This window comes from Nerophis ophidion, unplaced genomic scaffold, assembly GCF_033978795.1.
Source record: "Nerophis ophidion isolate RoL-2023_Sa unplaced genomic scaffold, RoL_Noph_v1.0 HiC_scaffold_127, whole genome shotgun sequence".
NCBI classification, from domain to species: Eukaryota; Metazoa; Chordata; class Actinopteri; order Syngnathiformes; family Syngnathidae; genus Nerophis; species Nerophis ophidion.
In genome coordinates this window covers 164,536-188,433 of record NW_026907049.1, presented here as the reverse complement: position 1 = coordinate 188,433, position 23,898 = coordinate 164,536, and positions in this window count along the sequence as shown.

Sequence of the window (23,898 nt, the reverse complement as noted above, 5' to 3'; positions counted from 1 at the left end):
CACCTTGCTTGATCAACATCTACTTTCATATAGGCATGTACCTTGGTGTAAAGCAGGCCATGTGGTCTTCTAGGACAGCCAATAGCTGCGTTCCTTACTGAGGAGTTGCCAACACTGATGGACCTCCACTTATATAGCCAAGAGAAAACTGACATTGTCTTTCAACTAAACTGGTCCTGAAGGCACCTTGCTTGATCAACATCTACTTTCATATAGGCATGTACCTTGGTGTAAAGCAGGCCATGTGGTCTTCTAGGACAGCCAATAGCTGCGTTCCTTACTGAGGAGTTGCCAACACTGATGGACCTCCACTTATATAGCCAAGAGAAAACTGACATTGTCTTTCAACTAAACTGGTCCTGAGGCACCTTGCTTGATCAACATCTACTTTCATATAGCATGTACCTTGGTGTAAAGCAGGCCATGTGGTCTTCCTAGGACAGCCAATAGCTGCGTTCCTTACTGAGAGTTGCCAACACTGATGGACCTCCACTTATATAGCCAAGAGAAAAACTGACATTGTCTTTCAACTAAACTGGTCCTTGAAGGCACCTTGCTTGATCAACATCTACTTTCATATAGGCATGTACCTTGGTGTAAAGCAGGCCATGTGGTCTTCTAGGACAGCCAATAGCTGCGTTCCTTACTGAGGAGTTGCCAACACTGATGGACCTCCACTTATATAGCCAAGAGAAAACTGACATTGTCTTTCAACTAAACTGGTCCTGAAGGCACCTTGCTTGATCAACATCTACTTTCATATAGGCATGTACCTTGGTGTAAAGCAGGCCATGTGGTCTTCTAGGACAGCCAATAGCTGCGTTCCTTACTGAGGAGTTGCCAACACTGATGGACCTCCACTTATATAGCCAAGAGAAAACTGACATTGTCTTTCAACTAAACTGGTCCTGAAGGCACCTTGCTTGATCAACATCTACTTTCATATAGGCATGTACCTTGGTGTAAAGCAGGCCATGTGGTCTTCTAGGACAGCCAATAGCTGCGTTCCTTACTGAGGAGTTGCCAACACTGATGGACCTCCACTTATATAGCCAAGAGAAAACTGACATTGTCTTTCAACTAAACTGGTCCTGAAGGCACCTTGCTTGATCAACATCTACTTTCATATAGGCATGTACCTTGGTGTAAAGCAGGCCATGTGGTCTTCTAGGACAGCCAATAGCTGCGTTCCTTACTGAGGAGTTGCCAACACTGATGGACCTCCACTTATATAGCCAAGAGAAAACTGACATTGTCTTTCAACTAAACTGGTCCTGAAGGCACCTTGCTTGATCAACATCTACTTTCATATAGGCATGTACCTTGGTGTAAAGCAGGCCATGTGGTCTTCTAGGACAGCCAATAGCTGCGTTCCTTACTGAGGAGTTGCCAACACTGATGGACCTCCACTTATATAGCCAAGAGAAAACTGACATTGTCTTTCAACTAAACTGGTCCTGAAGGCACCTTGCTTGATCAACATCTACTTTCATATAGGCATGTACCTTGGTGTAAAGCAGGCCATGTGGTCTTCTAGGACAGCCAATAGCTGCGTTCCTTACTGAGGAGTTGCCAACACTGATGGACCTCCACTTATATAGCCAAGAGAAAACTGACATTGTCTTTCAACTAAACTGGTCCTGAAGGCACCTTGCTTGATCAACATCTACTTTCATATAGGCATGTACCTTGGTGTAAAGCAGGCCATGTGGTCTTCTAGGACAGCCAATAGCTGCGTTCCTTACTGAGGAGTTGCCAACACTGATGGACCTCCACTTATATAGCCAAGAGAAAACTGACATTGTCTTTCAACTAAACTGGTCCTGAAGGCACCTTGCTTGATCAACATCTACTTTCATATAGGCATGTACCTTGGTGTAAAGCAGGCCATGTGGTCTTCTAGGACAGCCAATAGCTGCGTTCCTTACTGAGGAGTTGCCAACACTGATGGACCTCCACTTATATAGCCAAGAGAAAACTGACATTGTCTTTCAACTAAACTGGTCCTGAAGGCACCTTGCTTGATCAACATCTACTTTCATATAGGCATGTACCTTGGTGTAAAGCAGGCCATGTGGTCTTCTAGGACAGCCAATAGCTGCGTTCCTTACTGAGGAGTTGCCAACACTGATGGACCTCCACTTATATAGCCAAGAGAAAACTGACATTGTCTTTCAACTAAACTGGTCCTGAAGGCACCTTGCTTGATCAACATCTACTTTCATATAGGCATGTACCTTGGTGTAAAGCAGGCCATGTGGTCTTCTAGGACAGCCAATAGCTGCGTTCCTTACTGAGGAGTTGCCAACACTGATGGACCTCCACTTATATAGCCAAGAGAAAACTGACATTGTCTTTCAACTAAACTGGTCCTGAAGGCACCTTGCTTGATCAACATCTACTTTCATATAGGCATGTACCTTGGTGTAAAGCAGGCCATGTGGTCTTCTAGGACAGCCAATAGCTGCGTTCCTTACTGAGGAGTTGCCAACACTGATGGACCTCCACTTATATAGCCAAGAGAAAACTGACATTGTCTTTCAACTAAACTGGTCCTGAAGGCACCTTGCTTGATCAACATCTACTTTCATATAGGCATGTACCTTGGTGTAAAGCAGGCCATGTGGTCTTCTAGGACAGCCAATAGCTGCGTTCCTTACTGAGGAGTTGCCAACACTGATGGACCTCCACTTATATAGCCAAGAGAAAACTGACATTGTCTTTCAACTAAACTGGTCCTGAAGGCACCTTGCTTGATCAACATCTACTTTCATATAGGCATGTACCTTGGTGTAAAGCAGGCCATGTGGTCTTCTAGGACAGCCAATAGCTGCGTTCCTTACTGAGGAGTTGCCAACACTGATGGACCTCCACTTATATAGCCAAGAGAAAACTGACATTGTCTTTCAACTAAACTGGTCCTGAAGGCACCTTGCTTGATCAACATCTACTTTCATATAGGCATGTACCTTGGTGTAAAGCAGGCCATGTGGTCTTCTAGGACAGCCAATAGCTGCGTTCCTTACTGAGGAGTTGCCAACACTGATGGACCTCCACTTATATAGCCAAGAGAAAACTGACATTGTCTTTCAACTAAACTGGTCCTGAAGGCACCTTGCTTGATCAACATCTACTTTCATATAGGCATGTACCTTGGTGTAAAGCAGGCCATGTGGTCTTCTAGGACAGCCAATAGCTGCGTTCCTTACTGAGGAGTTGCCAACACTGATGGACCTCCACTTATATAGCCAAGAGAAAACTGACATTGTCTTTCAACTAAACTGGTCCTGAAGGCACCTTGCTTGATCAACATCTACTTTCATATAGGCATGTACCTTGGTGTAAAGCAGGCCATGTGGTCTTCTAGGACAGCCAATAGCTGCGTTCCTTACTGAGGAGTTGCCAACACTGATGGACCTCCACTTATATAGCCAAGAGAAAACTGACATTGTCTTTCAACTAAACTGGTCCTGAAGGCACCTTGCTTGATCAACATCTACTTTCATATAGGCATGTACCTTGGTGTAAAGCAGGCCATGTGGTCTTCTAGGACAGCCAATAGCTGCGTTCCTTACTGAGGAGTTGCCAACACTGATGGACCTCCACTTATATAGCCAAGAGAAAACTGACATTGTCTTTCAACTAAACTGGTCCTGAAGGCACCTTGCTTGATCAACATCTACTTTCATATAGGCATGTACCTTGGTGTAAAGCAGGCCATGTGGTCTTCTAGGACAGCCAATAGCTGCGTTCCTTACTGAGGAGTTGCCAACACTGATGGACCTCCACTTATATAGCCAAGAGAAAACTGACATTGTCTTTCAACTAAACTGGTCCTGAAGGCACCTTGCTTGATCAACATCTACTTTCATATAGGCATGTACCTTGGTGTAAAGCAGGCCATGTGGTCTTCTAGGACAGCCAATAGCTGCGTTCCTTACTGAGGAGTTGCCAACACTGATGGACCTCCACTTATATAGCCAAGAGAAAACTGACATTGTCTTTCAACTAAACTGGTCCTGAAGGCACCTTGCTTGATCAACATCTACTTTCATATAGGCATGTACCTTGGTGTAAAGCAGGCCATGTGGTCTTCTAGGACAGCCAATAGCTGCGTTCCTTACTGAGGAGTTGCCAACACTGATGGACCTCCACTTATATAGCCAAGAGAAAACTGACATTGTCTTTCAACTAAACTGGTCCTGAAGGCACCTTGCTTGATCAACATCTACTTTCATATAGGCATGTACCTTGGTGTAAAGCAGGCCATGTGGTCTTCTAGGACAGCCAATAGCTGCGTTCCTTACTGAGGAGTTGCCAACACTGATGGACCTCCACTTATATAGCCAAGAGAAAACTGACATTGTCTTTCAACTAAACTGGTCCTGAAGGCACCTTGCTTGATCAACATCTACTTTCATATAGGCATGTACCTTGGTGTAAAGCAGGCCATGTGGTCTTCTAGGACAGCCAATAGCTGCGTTCCTTACTGAGGAGTTGCCAACACTGATGGACCTCCACTTATATAGCCAAGAGAAAACTGACATTGTCTTTCAACTAAACTGGTCCTGAAGGCACCTTGCTTGATCAACATCTACTTTCATATAGGCATGTACCTTGGTGTAAAGCAGGCCATGTGGTCTTCTAGGACAGCCAATAGCTGCGTTCCTTACTGAGGAGTTGCCAACACTGATGGACCTCCACTTATATAGCCAAGAGAAAACTGACATTGTCTTTCAACTAAACTGGTCCTGAAGGCACCTTGCTTGATCAACATCTACTTTCATATAGGCATGTACCTTGGTGTAAAGCAGGCCATGTGGTCTTCTAGGACAGCCAATAGCTGCGTTCCTTACTGAGGAGTTGCCAACACTGATGGACCTCCACTTATATAGCCAAGAGAAAACTGACATTGTCTTTCAACTAAACTGGTCCTGAAGGCACCTTGCTTGATCAACATCTACTTTCATATAGGCATGTACCTTGGTGTAAAGCAGGCCATGTGGTCTTCTAGGACAGCCAATAGCTGCGTTCCTTACTGAGGAGTTGCCAACACTGATGGACCTCCACTTATATAGCCAAGAGAAAACTGACATTGTCTTTCAACTAAACTGGTCCTGAAGGCACCTTGCTTGATCAACATCTACTTTCATATAGGCATGTACCTTGGTGTAAAGCAGGCCATGTGGTCTTCTAGGACAGCCAATAGCTGCGTTCCTTACTGAGGAGTTGCCAACACTGATGGACCTCCACTTATATAGCCAAGAGAAAACTGACATTGTCTTTCAACTAAACTGGTCCTGAAGGCACCTTGCTTGATCAACATCTACTTTCATATAGGCATGTACCTTGGTGTAAAGCAGGCCATGTGGTCTTCTAGGACAGCCAATAGCTGCGTTCCTTACTGAGGAGTTGCCAACACTGATGGACCTCCACTTATATAGCCAAGAGAAAACTGACATTGTCTTTCAACTAAACTGGTCCTGAAGGCACCTTGCTTGATCAACATCTACTTTCATATAGGCATGTACCTTGGTGTAAAGCAGGCCATGTGGTCTTCTAGGACAGCCAATAGCTGCGTTCCTTACTGAGGAGTTGCCAACACTGATGGACCTCCACTTATATAGCCAAGAGAAAACTGACATTGTCTTTCAACTAAACTGGTCCTGAAGGCACCTTGCTTGATCAACATCTACTTTCATATAGGCATGTACCTTGGTGTAAAGCAGGCCATGTGGTCTTCTAGGACAGCCAATAGCTGCGTTCCTTACTGAGGAGTTGCCAACACTGATGGACCTCCACTTATATAGCCAAGAGAAAACTGACATTGTCTTTCAACTAAACTGGTCCTGAAGGCACCTTGCTTGATCAACATCTACTTTCATATAGGCATGTACCTTGGTGTAAAGCAGGCCATGTGGTCTTCTAGGACAGCCAATAGCTGCGTTCCTTACTGAGGAGTTGCCAACACTGATGGACCTCCACTTATATAGCCAAGAGAAAACTGACATTGTCTTTCAACTAAACTGGTCCTGAAGGCACCTTGCTTGATCAACATCTACTTTCATATAGGCATGTACCTTGGTGTAAAGCAGGCCATGTGGTCTTCTAGGACAGCCAATAGCTGCGTTCCTTACTGAGGAGTTGCCAACACTGATGGACCTCCACTTATATAGCCAAGAGAAAACTGACATTGTCTTTCAACTAAACTGGTCCTGAAGGCACCTTGCTTGATCAACATCTACTTTCATATAGGCATGTACCTTGGTGTAAAGCAGGCCATGTGGTCTTCTAGGACAGCCAATAGCTGCGTTCCTTACTGAGGAGTTGCCAACACTGATGGACCTCCACTTATATAGCCAAGAGAAAACTGACATTGTCTTTCAACTAAACTGGTCCTGAAGGCACCTTGCTTGATCAACATCTACTTTCATATAGGCATGTACCTTGGTGTAAAGCAGGCCATGTGGTCTTCTAGGACAGCCAATAGCTGCGTTCCTTACTGAGGAGTTGCCAACACTGATGGACCTCCACTTATATAGCCAAGAGAAAACTGACATTGTCTTTCAACTAAACTGGTCCTGAAGGCACCTTGCTTGATCAACATCTACTTTCATATAGGCATGTACCTTGGTGTAAAGCAGGCCATGTGGTCTTCTAGGACAGCCAATAGCTGCGTTCCTTACTGAGGAGTTGCCAACACTGATGGACCTCCACTTATATAGCCAAGAGAAAACTGACATTGTCTTTCAACTAAACTGGTCCTGAAGGCACCTTGCTTGATCAACATCTACTTTCATATAGGCATGTACCTTGGTGTAAAGCAGGCCATGTGGTCTTCTAGGACAGCCAATAGCTGCGTTCCTTACTGAGGAGTTGCCAACACTGATGGACCTCCACTTATATAGCCAAGAGAAAACTGACATTGTCTTTCAACTAAACTGGTCCTGAAGGCACCTTGCTTGATCAACATCTACTTTCATATAGGCATGTACCTTGGTGTAAAGCAGGCCATGTGGTCTTCTAGGACAGCCAATAGCTGCGTTCCTTACTGAGGAGTTGCCAACACTGATGGACCTCCACTTATATAGCCAAGAGAAAACTGACATTGTCTTTCAACTAAACTGGTCCTGAAGGCACCTTGCTTGATCAACATCTACTTTCATATAGGCATGTACCTTGGTGTAAAGCAGGCCATGTGGTCTTCTAGGACAGCCAATAGCTGCGTTCCTTACTGAGGAGTTGCCAACACTGATGGACCTCCACTTATATAGCCAAGAGAAAACTGACATTGTCTTTCAACTAAACTGGTCCTGAAGGCACCTTGCTTGATCAACATCTACTTTCATATAGGCATGTACCTTGGTGTAAAGCAGGCCATGTGGTCTTCTAGGACAGCCAATAGCTGCGTTCCTTACTGAGGAGTTGCCAACACTGATGGACCTCCACTTATATAGCCAAGAGAAAACTGCCATTGTCTTTCAACTAAACTGGTCCTGAAGGCACCTTGCTTGATCAACATCTACTTTCATATAGGCATGTACCTTGGTGTAAAGCAGGCCATGTGGTCTTCTAGGACAGCCAATAGCTGCGTTCCTTACTGAGGAGTTGCCAACACTGATGGACCTCCACTTATATAGCCAAGAGAAAACTGACATTGTCTTTCAACTAAACTGGTCCTGAAGGCACCTTGCTTGATCAACATCTACTTTCATATAGGCATGTACCTTGGTGTAAAGCAGGCCATGTGGTCTTCTAGGACAGCCAATAGCTGCGTTCCTTACTGAGGAGTTGCCAACACTGATGGACCTCCACTTATATAGCCAAGAGAAAACTGACATTGTCTTTCAACTAAACTGGTCCTGAAGGCACCTTGCTTGATCAACATCTACTTTCATATAGGCATGTACCTTGGTGTAAAGCAGGCCATGTGGTCTTCTAGGACAGCCAATAGCTGCGTTCCTTACTGAGGAGTTGCCAACACTGATGGACCTCCACTTATATAGCCAAGAGAAAACTGACATTGTCTTTCAACTAAACTGGTCCTGAAGGCACCTTGCTTGATCAACATCTACTTTCATATAGGCATGTACCTTGGTGTAAAGCAGGCCATGTGGTCTTCTAGGACAGCCAATAGCTGCGTTCCTTACTGAGGAGTTGCCAACACTGATGGACCTCCACTTATATAGCCAAGAGAAAACTGACATTGTCTTTCAACTAAACTGGTCCTGAAGGCACCTTGCTTGATCAACATCTACTTTCATATAGGCATGTACCTTGGTGTAAAGCAGGCCATGTGGTCTTCTAGGACAGCCAATAGCTGCGTTCCTTACTGAGGAGTTGCCAACACTGATGGACCTCCACTTATATAGCCAAGAGAAAACTGACATTGTCTTTCAACTAAACTGGTCCTGAAGGCACCTTGCTTGATCAACATCTACTTTCATATAGGCATGTACCTTGGTGTAAAGCAGGCCATGTGGTCTTCTAGGACAGCCAATAGCTGCGTTCCTTACTGAGGAGTTGCCAACACTGATGGACCTCCACTTATATAGCCAAGAGAAAACTGACATTGTCTTTCAACTAAACTGGTCCTGAAGGCACCTTGCTTGATCAACATCTACTTTCATATAGGCATGTACCTTGGTGTAAAGCAGGCCATGTGGTCTTCTAGGACAGCCAATAGCTGCGTTCCTTACTGAGGAGTTGCCAACACTGATGGACCTCCACTTATATAGCCAAGAGAAAACTGACATTGTCTTTCAACTAAACTGGTCCTGAAGGCACCTTGCTTGATCAACATCTACTTTCATATAGGCATGTACCTTGGTGTAAAGCAGGCCATGTGGTCTTCTAGGACAGCCAATAGCTGCGTTCCTTACTGAGGAGTTGCCAACACTGATGGACCTCCACTTATATAGCCAAGAGAAAACTGACATTGTCTTTCAACTAAACTGGTCCTGAAGGCACCTTGCTTGATCAACATCTACTTTCATATAGGCATGTACCTTGGTGTAAAGCAGGCCATGTGGTCTTCTAGGACAGCCAATAGCTGCGTTCCTTACTGAGGAGTTGCCAACACTGATGGACCTCCACTTATATAGCCAAGAGAAAACTGACATTGTCTTTCAACTAAACTGGTCCTGAAGGCACCTTGCTTGATCAACATCTACTTTCATATAGGCATGTACCTTGGTGTAAAGCAGGCCATGTGGTCTTCTAGGACAGCCAATAGCTGCGTTCCTTACTGAGGAGTTGCCAACACTGATGGACCTCCACTTATATAGCCAAGAGAAAACTGCCATTGTCTTTCAACTAAACTGGTCCTGAAGGCACCTTGCTTGATCAACATCTACTTTCATATAGGCATGTACCTTGGTGTAAAGCAGGCCATGTGGTCTTCTAGGACAGCCAATAGCTGCGTTCCTTACTGAGGAGTTGCCAACACTGATGGACCTCCACTTATATAGCCAAGAGAAAACTGACATTGTCTTTCAACTAAACTGGTCCTGAAGGCACCTTGCTTGATCAACATCTACTTTCATATAGGCATGTACCTTGGTGTAAAGCAGGCCATGTGGTCTTCTAGGACAGCCAATAGCTGCGTTCCTTACTGAGGAGTTGCCAACACTGATGGACCTCCACTTATATAGCCAAGAGAAAACTGACATTGTCTTTCAACTAAACTGGTCCTGAAGGCACCTTGCTTGATCAACATCTACTTTCATATAGGCATGTACCTTGGTGTAAAGCAGGCCATGTGGTCTTCTAGGACAGCCAATAGCTGCGTTCCTTACTGAGGAGTTGCCAACACTGATGGACCTCCACTTATATAGCCAAGAGAAAACTGACATTGTCTTTCAACTAAACTGGTCCTGAAGGCACCTTGCTTGATCAACATCTACTTTCATATAGGCATGTACCTTGGTGTAAAGCAGGCCATGTGGTCTTCTAGGACAGCCAATAGCTGCGTTCCTTACTGAGGAGTTGCCAACACTGATGGACCTCCACTTATATAGCCAAGAGAAAACTGACATTGTCTTTCAACTAAACTGGTCCTGAAGGCACCTTGCTTGATCAACATCTACTTTCATATAGGCATGTACCTTGGTGTAAAGCAGGCCATGTGGTCTTCTAGGACAGCCAATAGCTGCGTTCCTTACTGAGGAGTTGCCAACACTGATGGACCTCCACTTATATAGCCAAGAGAAAACTGACATTGTCTTTCAACTAAACTGGTCCTGAAGGCACCTTGCTTGATCAACATCTACTTTCATATAGGCATGTACCTTGGTGTAAAGCAGGCCATGTGGTCTTCTAGGACAGCCAATAGCTGCGTTCCTTACTGAGGAGTTGCCAACACTGATGGACCTCCACTTATATAGCCAAGAGAAAACTGACATTGTCTTTCAACTAAACTGGTCCTGAAGGCACCTTGCTTGATCAACATCTACTTTCATATAGGCATGTACCTTGGTGTAAAGCAGGCCATGTGGTCTTCTAGGACAGCCAATAGCTGCGTTCCTTACTGAGGAGTTGCCAACACTGATGGACCTCCACTTATATAGCCAAGAGAAAACTGACATTGTCTTTCAACTAAACTGGTCCTGAAGGCACCTTGCTTGATCAACATCTACTTTCATATAGGCATGTACCTTGGTGTAAAGCAGGCCATGTGGTCTTCTAGGACAGCCAATAGCTGCGTTCCTTACTGAGGAGTTGCCAACACTGATGGACCTCCACTTATATAGCCAAGAGAAAACTGACATTGTCTTTCAACTAAACTGGTCCTGAAGGCACCTTGCTTGATCAACATCTACTTTCATATAGGCATGTACCTTGGTGTAAAGCAGGCCATGTGGTCTTCTAGGACAGCCAATAGCTGCGTTCCTTACTGAGGAGTTGCCAACACTGATGGACCTCCACTTATATAGCCAAGAGAAAACTGACATTGTCTTTCAACTAAACTGGTCCTGAAGGCACCTTGCTTGATCAACATCTACTTTCATATAGGCATGTACCTTGGTGTAAAGCAGGCCATGTGGTCTTCTAGGACAGCCAATAGCTGCGTTCCTTACTGAGGAGTTGCCAACACTGATGGACCTCCACTTATATAGCCAAGAGAAAACTGACATTGTCTTTCAACTAAACTGGTCCTGAAGGCACCTTGCTTGATCAACATCTACTTTCATATAGGCATGTACCTTGGTGTTACACACATGTACTTTGATATAGGCATGTACCTTGGTGTTACACACATCAATCAATCAATCAATGTTTACTTATATAGCCCTAAATCACTAGTGTCTCAAAGGGCTGCACAAACCACCACGACATCCTCGGTAGGCCCACATAAGGGCAAGGAAAACTCACACCGAGTGGGACATCGGTGACAATAATGACTATGAGAACCTTAGAGAGGAGGAAAGCAATGGATGTCGAGCGAATCTAACAGGATACTTCGAAAGTTCAATCCACAATGGATACAACACAGTCGCGAGAGTCCAGTCCAAGGAGGATCCAAGATACAGCAGCGAGAGTCCCGTTCACAGCGGAGCCAGCAGGAAACCATCCCAAGCATAGGCGGACCAGCAGCGCAGAGATGTCCCCAGCCGATACACAGGCGAGCAGTACATGGCCACCGGATCGGACCGGACCCCCTCCACACGGGAGAGTGGGACATAGAAGAAAAAGAAAAGAAACGGCAGATCAACTGGTCTAAAAAGGGAGTCTATTTAAAGGCTAGAGTATACAAATGAGTTTTAAGGTGAGACTTAAATGCTTCTACTGAGGTGGCATCTCGAACTGTTACCGGGAGGGCATTCCAAAGTACTGGAGCCCGAACGGAAAATGCTCTATAGCCCGCAGACTTTTTTTGGGCTTTGGGAATCACTAATAAGCCGGAGTCCTTTGAACGCAGATTTCTTGCCGGGACATATGGTACAATACAATCGGCAAGATAAGATGGAGCTAGACCGTGTAGTATTTTATACGTAAGTAGTAAAACCTTAAAGTCACATCTTAAGTGCACAGGAAGCCAGTGCAGGTGAGCCAGTACAGGCGTAATGTGATCAAACTTTCTTGTTCTTGTCAAAAGTCTAGCAGCCGCATTTTGTACCAACTGTAATCTTTTAATGCTAGACATGGGGAGACCCGAAAATAATACGTTACAGTAGTCGAGGCGAGACGTAACAAACGCATGGATAATGATCTCAGCGTCTTTAGTGGACAGAATGGAGCGAATTTTAGCGATATTACGGAGATGAAAGAAGGCCGTTTTAGTAACGCTTTTAATGTGTGCCTCAAAGGAGAGAGTTGGGTCGAAGATAATACCCAGATTCTTTACCGTGTCGCCTTGTTTAATTGTTTGGTTGTCAAATGTTAGAGTTGTATCATTAAATAGAGTTTGGTGTCTAGCAGGACCGATAATCAGCATTTCCGTTTTTTTTGGCGTTGAGTTGCAAAAAGTTAGCGGACATCCATTGTTTAATTTTATTAAGACACGCCTCCAGCTGACTACAATCCGGCGTGTTGGTCAGCTTTAGGGGCATGTAGAGTTGGGTGTCATCAGTATAACAGTGACAGCTAACACCGTATTTGCGTATGATGTCACCTAGCGGCAGCATGTAGATGCTGAAGAGTGCAGGGCCAAGGACCGAACCCTGGGGAACTCCACACGTTACCTTAACATAGTCCGAGGTCACACTGTTATGGGAGACGCACTGCATCCTATCAGTAAGATAAGAGTTAAACCAAGACAGGGCTAAGTCTGACATACCAATTCGTGTTTTGATACGTTCTAATAAAATATTATGATCGACGGTATCGAAAGCAGCGCTAAGATCGAGGAGCAGCAACATAGATGACGCATCAGAATCCATCGTTAGCAATAGATCATTAGTCATTTTTTCGAGGGCTGTCTCCGTGAAGTGATTTGCCCTGAAACCGGATTGAAAGGTTTCACATAGATTGTTAGACGCTAAGTGTTCATTTAACTGCTCCGCAACAATTTTTTCAAGGATTTTTGAAATAAAGGGAAGGTGAGACACCGGTCGGTAATTTACCATGAGGTCAGGATCGAGGTTAGGTCTTTTAAGAAGAGGATGAATAACCGCTTTTTTGAATGCTAGGGGAACAGTGCCCGAGGAGAGTGATAAGTTTATAATATTTAGCACTGATGGACCTAATAATACAAAGAGCTCCTTGATCAGTTTCCCAGGAAGAGGGTCAAGTAAACATGTTGTCTGTTTTATTCCATTTACACGTACAATTCCTCTAATGTTATTTCCTCAAAACGAGAGAAACTATTTTGGAGGGCAGTATCCGCCGTATATACAATCGTGTCAGTGTTAATAGAACCCCGTTGTAGCTGGGACGCATTGTCTTTAATCTCCTTTCTAATGACTTCAATTTTCTTACTAAAGAATTGCATAAAGTCATCAGCTGAGTGGGTTGAGCTACTGGAAGGAGTCCCTTGTTGGGTAGCGATGCTACCGTACTAAACAAAAATTTAGGATCGTTTTTATTACGGTGGATGAGATTTGAGTAATATTTAGCTTTAGCTAAGGTAAGCATGCGTTTATAAGTTATTAAACCATCACTCCATGCTTGATGGTGCACCTCAAGTTTAGTCGTGCGCCATTTGCGTTCCAGCTTTCTACATAATAATTTCTGAGCTCTAGTTTCTTCTGTAAACCACGGGGTGCGCTTTTTTTGGAGCCTTTTTTAACTTTAGCGGTGCTATGTTATCAATGGTTTCGCGCAGGGCGTTGTTAAAGTTGTTAGTGAGGTTATCAATAGAGCCCACATACTTTGGGAATGGTGCCATTACCGAGGGCAGTAGGTCAGCAAGAGTTGTCGTTGTGGCTGTATTAATGTTGCGGCTGCTATAGCAGTTATTATTATTATTAGTTTGACGAACATGCGTCTGAACCTCGAATTTTATAAGGTAATGATTGGACAATACTTTAGTATCCGGGAGTATCGTAACTTTGGAAACGGTGATGCCCCTGACAAGCACTAGGTCTATCGTATTACCGTTGCGATGCGTGGGTTCATTTATTATTTGTGTGAGACCACAGCTATCAATCACAGTCTGGAGCGCTACGCACGGTGGGTCCGATGGGGTATTCATATAGATATTAAAGTCCCCCATTATGATTATATTATCGGCGTGTGTCACTAGATCAGCAACGAACTCTGAGAATTCATTAATAAAGTCCGAATAGGGCCCTGGGGGGCGTAGATAACAGCCAGGTGTAGAGGCAGCGGTGTGACAGACCTCATAGTAAGCACCTCAAACGATTTATATTTATTATTTATGTTAGGACTAAGTTAAAGTTTTCGTTGTATATTAGTGCGACCCCCCCACCCCTTTTAAGCGGACGGGCAATATGCGCATGTGTAAAGTTAGGGAGGACATGCCTCATTTAGCGCAAAAAAGTCGTTTGGTTTAAGCCAGGTTTCGCTGAGACCGATGACGTTAAGATGGTTGTCTCTGATAATATCATTAACTAACAACGTTTTGGGAGACAATGATCTTATGTTTTAAAAAACCTATATTATAGGTAGTGGGCTGTTTTAGGGAGTTTTTGATCAAATTATCCGTAGTAGCAATATTAATAATGTTGTGTTTATTATGCCCAGTGCATTTAGTATAGTTACGACCATATCTAGGAATTGATACGACAGGAATTTTCCGATTGTTTGATTGTTGCTTTGATAAACTGCACGCATCATGGTTAGCCACCTCAGTAACGGGATTTTCCGATTGTTTGTTTGTTGCTTTGATAAACTGCACACATCATGTACTTTGATATAGGCATGTACCTTGGTGTTACACACATGTACTTTGATATAGGCATGTACCTTGGTGTTACACACATGTACTTTGATATAGGCATGTACCTTGGTGTTACACACATGTACTTTGATATAGGCATGTACCTTGGTGTTACACACATGTACTTTGATATAGGCATGTACCTTGGTGTTACACACATGTACTTTGATATAGGAATGTACCTTGGTGTTACACACATGTGCTTTGATATAGGCATGTACCTTGGTGTTACACACAAGTACTTTGATATAGGTATGTACCTTGGTGTTACACACATGTACTTTGATATAGGCATGTAGCTTGGTGTTACACACATGTACTTTGATATAGGCATGTACCTTGGTTTTACACACATGTGCTTTCATATAGGCATGTACCTTGGTGTTACACACATGTACTTTGATATAGGCATGTACCTTGGTGTTACACACATGTACTTTGATATAGGCATGTAGCTTGGTGTTACACACATGTACTTTGATATAGGTATGTACCTTGGTGTTACACACATGTACTTTGATATAGGCATGTACCAGATACATGTTTTCACACCATGTTCTTACTGTTTACAAACTGGAACTCTTTTGCATGTATGCTGGTGTGGAAGATAGAACAAAAGGAAAAGGGGGTGGAGTCAGAGGTCACCTGCACATAGAGGCGATCATTCCTTACCACTGTCCCAAGTGACATAATAAAGGGTTTACACGTCACCTTCAACCAACAAACAGGTCTCGATGCTGGTCGAACACGTCCTTGGTTGTTGTTAATCATGTCGCTCACACGGCCCATCGTCCATGAATTTCCCGGGGAAGAGTCATTCACAATAAGGACAATATCATCTTTGCGGATATTCCTTTGGGGTTAGAACCACTTTTGCCTCCTTTGTATGTCTGGCCAATGTTCTTTAGTTTAGCATCGCTAACACAAGTCTGCCAAATACAGAACTGGGCGCCATCTACGTCGGGAGCACAGGTCATTACTGTCAAATCATCCAGGTGGTGATGATGTTTTGGCTTTTATCAGCAATAGCTGCTTGGGAGTTAAGGCTTCCACGCCATTTGGGTCAGTAGGACACTTGAGATGGGCGGCTGTTGATAATTGCCCCAACTTTGCACAACAAAGTACGTTGTCCTTCTTCATCAACCGTTTGTTGTCTCACAATGGAACTGAGAACCTTCCTTATTGTCCGTATTTGCCTCTCCCATACGCCTCCAAAATGTGAAGCAGCAGGGGGGTTCAAGATCCATCTGATGTCTTTATCCAACACGGTCATTGAATCTTTGCGTTATCCAAAGCACTCACAAAGTGTTTCCCATTATCAGACCGCATCAACTGGACTTGCCTCTTCTTGCTATGAACCTCCGCAGCGCATGCATGCAGACTCTGTGTCCAAAGAACTTGCCACTTCCATGTGTACGGCTCTTATCGTCAAGCAAGTAAAAATGATGCCATGCCCCTTTACCATGGTCCTGCTCCTTTGGATTTCAAATAGACCAAAGTAGTCCACGGGGGCTCATCTGGCTCCAATCTTTCACTAGGGAGGTCTGCCATGGTCTGACCTTCTGGTTTTCTGTGCTGACGTCTGCAAGTTACACACTGTGACAGAATTATTCAGACAGCTGAGTGGGACCTCAATATCCAGTACTTCTGCCTTCGTACCTTTGACAAGACATAATTCCTGCCACTGAGTCCACGTTTTTCGGGAACATAATGAATGATAAGTAAGGTGATATGTAGATCTTTGACAAGATGTTTTGATTCCTCTTGCATTGTTGACCTGTTTATCCTGCATCCACTCTTAAGACCAAGACTTGACAATATCCCCTCCAGATTCCTCAGGGACTCTGCCAGCACCATTGCCACAATCATCACACACATAATAAACCTCTCAATTAAACAAGGTCAAGTACCAAAAGATTTTAACTTAGCAAGAGTAACTCCGTTTTTGAAAAAAGGAAGCAAATTTTAACCTGGTAACAACCGACCTGTTTCTATTCTCAGTTCCATTTCGAAAGTAATGGAAAAAATAGTTTATGAACAGGTCAATAGATACCTTGCCAGTAAAAAACTCATATACAAATTCCAATCAGGCTTCAGAACTAAGCACTCCACTGACACATGCCTTCTCTATCAGAGCGAGCACATCAAACATGAGGTGGACGCGGGCAAATACTGCGGCATGGTCATGCTGGACATTCAGAAGGCCTTTGACACTGTAAACCATGCTATACTGTTGGATAAGCTTAAAGCAATCGGATTTGATAAAACGTCATTGATTTAGATGCAATCTTACTTGGAGGGGAGGAAACATGTAAGCAGTGGAGTCCCCCAAGGCAGTATATTAGGGCCTCAACTGTTCCTAATATATGTAAACCACAAGTCATCAGCATGCCACTGTGAATTGTTCCTGTTTGCGGACTTGAAAGGATAGATAAACGCAACAAAAGATGTAATCTAAGTGCTCTACAGCAAACTAGCTTACTATGCTAACATTCACTTCACTGTATAAATTGCGAAAATGAGCATGACTGACTTTTGGCCATAAAACGTCCCAAATTACATCACAACCAACAAATAATGCAACTCAATCAAATATTAAAGTACTACTCAACGATACATAGCGATGATACTTTGTTTGGCATGAGATTCGTGCAGATGAACACGTTTGCAATCGTCACCGAACTAGCTTAAAGTAGACTTGAAAGGAACTCCTTGTTGTCCCCTGTTAACATGGACATTACTGTAAACTAGGCAATGCTGCCTCCCGCTGTCTAAAGGAGGAAGTGCACCTCACTAATGAATTCCCAAGTGGTGTTGGTTTACTTTTACACGCAATATCCTCTCCTTGTTCTTCCTTCTGCGAAAGCAACATTTTTAGCCCAACAGAAAACAAAGAGAAGTGCAGCGAAGCACGTGTAAGAAGTGCCAGCGAGTGTGGGCGTGTGATAGTATGTTGCTTCAACCTCACTCTCCCGCAGTGGCCGTCTACTCTTTAAGACAGTCAGTGAAAAATGCTGAGCCCTCTGCTTTTACGTATATTATCTATAAATTCAACAAACAAGACAGAACACCGCTATCCACCCAATAATTCAAACTGATCCATCAGCGCGACTGAAGACTATTTTTATTTACAAAAATCAAGGAACCAGGATACTCTGGAAACAAAATAAAAGGTAGTCTTTATAAAAGGACTTATATGTGCACATTGTTAGATTCCGGTGATTGACGCACAATACCTATTGCTAGTCAAAATCCAGCACTCCGTCCTACGGGTAATGTCCCCTCGGGTCAACCGGTCTTACCGGCCGCTCCACCGACGTGGGTCCTACTCAGCTGGATGGCGAGGCGATGAGTCTAGTTCTACTACCTTGGGATGGTCCCGGTGGTCCGGCGTCCGTCCTACTTCCTTCCGTGGTCTGCCCAGCAGAGAAACCTATCTCCTAAGGCCAGGTCTAAATCACGGATCCCGCCATTTATGGGTAGCTCACCTCTAATGAATCTTGGCTCTTGTCACTGACTAGGTTAAATTTGGGGGCTCGGATATGTAAAAGCCCTTACAGGACATATTGTAAGTGGACTGCGTTAGAGTGACCCTTCAGAGCAAGGTGGTGGACACATGAAAGCCCTAAAACATTACGTCTAGGACGAGGTGGTAAACAGGGACATGACATTCTTCTGTTTTTATATGATGCTTTTTAATACAGGTTCGATAGCGTAAGCCTTGCACAGCGTCAATACATCATTCCCAATAATCATCAATAATCAAAAAATCATGGTTAAAATCATTGCAGTAAATCTGTCATAATAAAAGTTGAGATGGGTCTTACTGTGCCAGGTTCTTCAGGGGATGTCGGAAATGTTCCCAAAAAGAGGAGAGCTCGCATCGATTCCCATTAATTGGAAAAATCAAAATCAAGTCGGTATTCCGAAAACTACGAAAAGTACTTAAATTGGGAGGCTGTATCAAATGCAGCCTAAAAGGAGACTATCCCAAAAAAGGGAAAAATCATGAATTAAAACACGGTAAACCGAAAACTACAAAAACCCCAAAATGGGAAAAAGTACAAATTGGAATACCGAAGTGTCCATTAATCAAACGAGTTAAAACCCGAAAAGTGCCCCTAAAAGTGAAGGAATCGAGGCGAGCTTTCCAATAAGGAAAAAAAGCTAAAAGTGTCCAAAAATGCAATTTGGAGGAAGCCAGATGGGTCGCCCGGCCCGGCGATCACATCCAGCTTTCGGCTGCGAGGCAGAAGTGGGGAGGCCAAAAAGGAGAAGTGGTGGTGGCCGAGAGCCAAAGGCCGAGCGGCCAACGCCCTGACTCCTCGGCTGGACAGAAGGAAAGTCATGTTCCCCTTTTGCCTTGGTCGCAGGGGGAGATCGGAAATGGAGAAAAGTCTCTTCTTTGTCGAATTGAGTTCTGTTTGGAGAGCTGGGAATGTTCTTTTCAGTCCAAACAGTTCAGAGGTCTTTCCTGTTGTCCATTCGATGCAACGTAGAAGTACGAAATCCCGTATAATAGCGAATTCAACGTTGCTATATACCCTCGGTTTCGGGGTGGTTACCCCGTTGCTATAGCATTGCTATGGAGATACAACACATGACGTTATTCTCAACAATACATTGGTTGTTACACATGTGACCTTTGTACCAACTCTCAATTGGCCCAGTATACTTCTTGCTATCCTAAAACCGGCTGCATACGGACTTTTTTGGATTCTTACCCCACATCCCGTTATTCCCCCACATCAGCACGCGCTGTGTCCACATTCGCAAGCGCATGATGTCTAAGGCTCCAAATAACAAGTTCCTCATCAGTGTCCTGTTGATGAAACCATTACACTCGTACTGGGAAGGTTTTAACTAACGCAGATGGTTGTCTAGAGTAGCCTTCCACTCTGCCATACCTGAATGTTGGTCAAAGGTCACCCATCCTTTTCACATGTTGATTTACACATCTGATTATTTATACACCATCACATTTCGTGAGTACTATCACAGATATGGTTTACATAAGCGATTACATTCCTGGCCTTCATTATACACCAGGTATACCCGGGGCCCTACGGTCCAGCCTTGCTTCTAACCCCTAACGGGGGGAAATACGCGGGGAAATAGATCCTCTAAGGGGGGGTTTCTACTTATTTCGACAACATGTATGCACTGATTACAAATACAGAACTATAATGCCCACGTTTAGACTTTCTCCATCAAACGCCATTTTGCTTTCCCCTCTTTCTTCTTCTTGTTCTTCTTTCTATTTCCAGCAGACTAGTAGAACATCTTAGGTGTATTGCTGCCCTCCACAGGTTCTTAATAGGATTTCCTTCTTCTGTCCTATGGCCCACACTATACTCTACAGTCCGGTAGGTGACAGTATGAAACTTTCAAGTTGTGGCTGCAAACTGCCAGTAAGAAGAAGAAGTAATAGAGCTGGTTGCTTGTTTCTTTCACGAGATCTGACAACATTAATAGTTTAAATAGAACAATTGACAGGTTGACAACATCCAAACAAACCAAGTCATCTCCAAAACATCTCAACATTACACACATCCTCCAGGCTGAGTTAGTCTACATGATGAAGTAAGCTGGAAACTACATGTAAATCATATGAGGAAAACATTTTAAAAATTGACCGCGATAATAAATAGAATAAAATACATACCCGCAAATATTAACTACATTTATTGTACCCAACTTTAGTGGAAGCATACATTGTTTATTGCATAAAAGTCTGGGGACATACATATAAAACAATCACACAACAATATTCATATTACACAAGAGAGTAATAAAGACAGTTAATAGAATGGAATATAGAGACCCAACAAATGATTAATAAAGTCACACATTTTTAAATTGTTGTAGGGAAAATTGTTTAAATCATGTATAAAGTAAATAATAATATGCTTCCAGAAGTGGTCCAGAAGATGTTTCAGATGTGAACCAGTAAATATGAACTAAGAGGGATTTATGTGTACTCAAAAGCAAAGGTATGAACACATGTAAAACAAATATGTACATCATATAAAGGAGTTCATCTATGGAATCATCTACAATTAGAAAACAAAATATGTAACACGTGATTATTTCAAAAAACATATAAAACACTATTATGAATAAGTATTAAAGTGAATTGTGAATATCTACACTTAAAATATTTATTATGTGCAACATATTTTATGTACTGTTTATTCCCACCTTTTCAGTCAAATTGTTGTTTATTTTAAAATACACAAATGTGTATATTAACTCATGTACTTGACTGAAATAAAAGCACTAATCTGAAGTGTCTAATCTATAAATGTTAGAATCATATTAAACAGATTGTTAGACAAACAACAACGTCACACATGTTATATGTGCTGATGTTGTTAGAAAGTCAAAATGAAAGTCTGGACAGTTTATTTCAAATCCTGCAGTTTCATTTGCTGCTGCTGTTCTCACCAGCACACTTGTGTTTCTTACACTGGTACTTAGAAGACAATCTTTCACCACACACACTGCAACTCAACACTTTCTCTCCTGGGTGTCTTCTCATGTGTGTTTTGAACTGGGATCTTTGAGTAAAACCTTTAACGCATATTGAACATGAAAAAGTTTTTTCTCAAGTGTGTATTCTCATGTGCGCTGTGAGATTGTCCCTTCGATTAAAATCTTTACTGCAGATTGAACATGAAAAAGGTTTTTCACCAGTGTGTGTTCTCATGTGTACTTTCAAACTTTGATTTCTTTCAAAACTTTTACCACATTCCGAGCAGGAAAAAGTTTTTTCTCCAGTGTGTATGTTCATGTGTCCTTTGAAATGGGGCCTGTGAGTAAAATCTTTACCGCAGATTGAACATGAAAAATGTTTTTCTCCAGTGTGTGTTCTCATGTGTTCTTTCAGCATTTGTTTTAGTCTAAAATCTCTACCACATTCTGAGCAAGGAAAAGGTTTTTCTCCAGTGTGTGTTCTCATGTGTCTTTTCAGACGACTTTGGTATTTAAAAGTTTTGTGAGAGTGAGAAGATGTGAAGTGAGTGTTGTCAGTGTGACATGTCTTATCATCTTTAGAGTCTTCATCATCAGTGTCAGGAGAGTGTGACGTTGTGTCCTCACTATCTGATAGTGGAGCTAAGAGCTTGTCTGCTTGTGATCCTCCACAGTGGTCTCCATCAGCTTCTGTTGTCATGTGTTGTGTTGAGCTGCTGCTTGGAGGCTCCCCCCCTCCCCTCTCCTCACTTTCACCTTTCACCTCATCATCTTCACTCTTCACAGGGACACCAGTCACTGGGAACTCCTCCAGTCCTTCAAGATGCTCTCCCTGCTGACTGATGCTGTGCTCTTCCTCTTCCTCTTGAATGTGAGGGGTCAGTGGGTCCTCCTCTTCCTTTTTAATGTGAGGGGTCAGTGGCTCTTCCTCTTTAATTTGAGGGCTCAGTGGGTCCTCCTCTTCCTCCTTAATATGAGGGCTCAGTGGATCCACCGCTTCCTTTTCAAAATGGGGTGTCAGTGGGTCCCCCTCTTCCTCTTTAAAATGGCTTATCAGTGGCTCCTCCTCTTTCTTTTTAAAATGGGGAGTCAATGGGTCCTCCTCTTCCTCTTTGATGTGAGTGGTCAGTGGGTCATCCTCTTCTGCTTTAAAATGGGGGATTAGTGGGTGTTCCTCTTCCTTTTTAATGTCGGAGGGCTTTGGCTTCATCCTAAATATATAAATATATAATATATAAACTATCAGACTGCATGGTGGCTAGTAGTGGCTTTCAGTAGGCCTTTAAGTCATGACTTTGGCAAGGCCATTCTAAAACCTTAATTCTAGCCTGATTTAACCATTCCTTTACTACTTTTGACGTGTGTTTGGGGTCATTGTCCAGTTGGAACACCCAACTGCGCCCAAGACACAAAGTCTGGGCTGATGATTTTAGTTTTTCCTGAAGAATCTGGAGGTAATCCTCCTTTTTCTTTGTCCCATTTGAAGCACCAGTTCAATTAACAGCAAAACAGGCCCAGAGTACAATACTACCACCACCATGCTTGACGGTAGGTTGGTGTTCCTGGGATTAAAGGCCTCACCTTTTTTCCTCCAAATATATTGCTTGATATTTAGGCCAAACAGCTCAATTTTTTGTTTCATCTGACATCACATGGACAAAGATAAGACCTTCTGGAGGAAATTTCTGTGGTCAGATGAAACAAAAAGTGAGCTGTTTGGCCACAATACCCAGCAATATGTTTGGAGGCGAAAAGGTGAGGCCTTTAATCCCAGGATTCCTGTCATCAAGCGTGATGGTGGTATTGTTATGCTCTGGGCCTGTTTTGCTGCCAGTGGAACTGCTGCTTTACATCGAGTGAATGGGAAAATTAAAAAAAAGAGGATTTGCTCCAAATTCTTCAGGACAAGCTATAATCATCAGCCCAGAGGTTGGGTCTTGGGCGCAGTTGGGTGTTCCAACAGGACAATGACCCCAAACACACGTCAAAAGTAGTAAAGGAATGGCTAAATCAGACTAGAATTAAGGTTTTAGAATGGCCTTCCCAAAGTCCTGACTTAAACGTGTGGACAATGCTGAAGAAACAAGTCCATGTCAGAAACCCAACACATTTAGCTGTACTGCACCAATCTTGTCAAGAGAAGTGGTCAAAAATTCGAGCAGAAGCTTGTGGATGGCGACCAAAAGCGCCTTATTGCAGTGAAACTTGCCAAGGAACATGTAAGCAAATATTAACATTGCTGTATGTACACTTTTGACCCAGCACATTTGCTCACATGTACAGTAGACCCATAATAAATTCATAAAAGAAGCAAACTTCATGAAAGTTTTTAGTGAGCAACAAGTATGTGCTCCAATCACTACATCACAAACACATAAGAGTTGTAGAAATGATTGGAAACTGAAGTCAGCCATGACATGATGTTCTTTACAAGTGTATGTAAACTTTTGAGCACGACTGTACATGAAGACAGACACACTAAATGGATTGCGCTCTCTATTTTGCTCATTTCAGAGACTCTGGGCATAAGTTAAGTAGATGAGGTGTGCACATGTTTTAATACACACAAATCTTTAGTACAA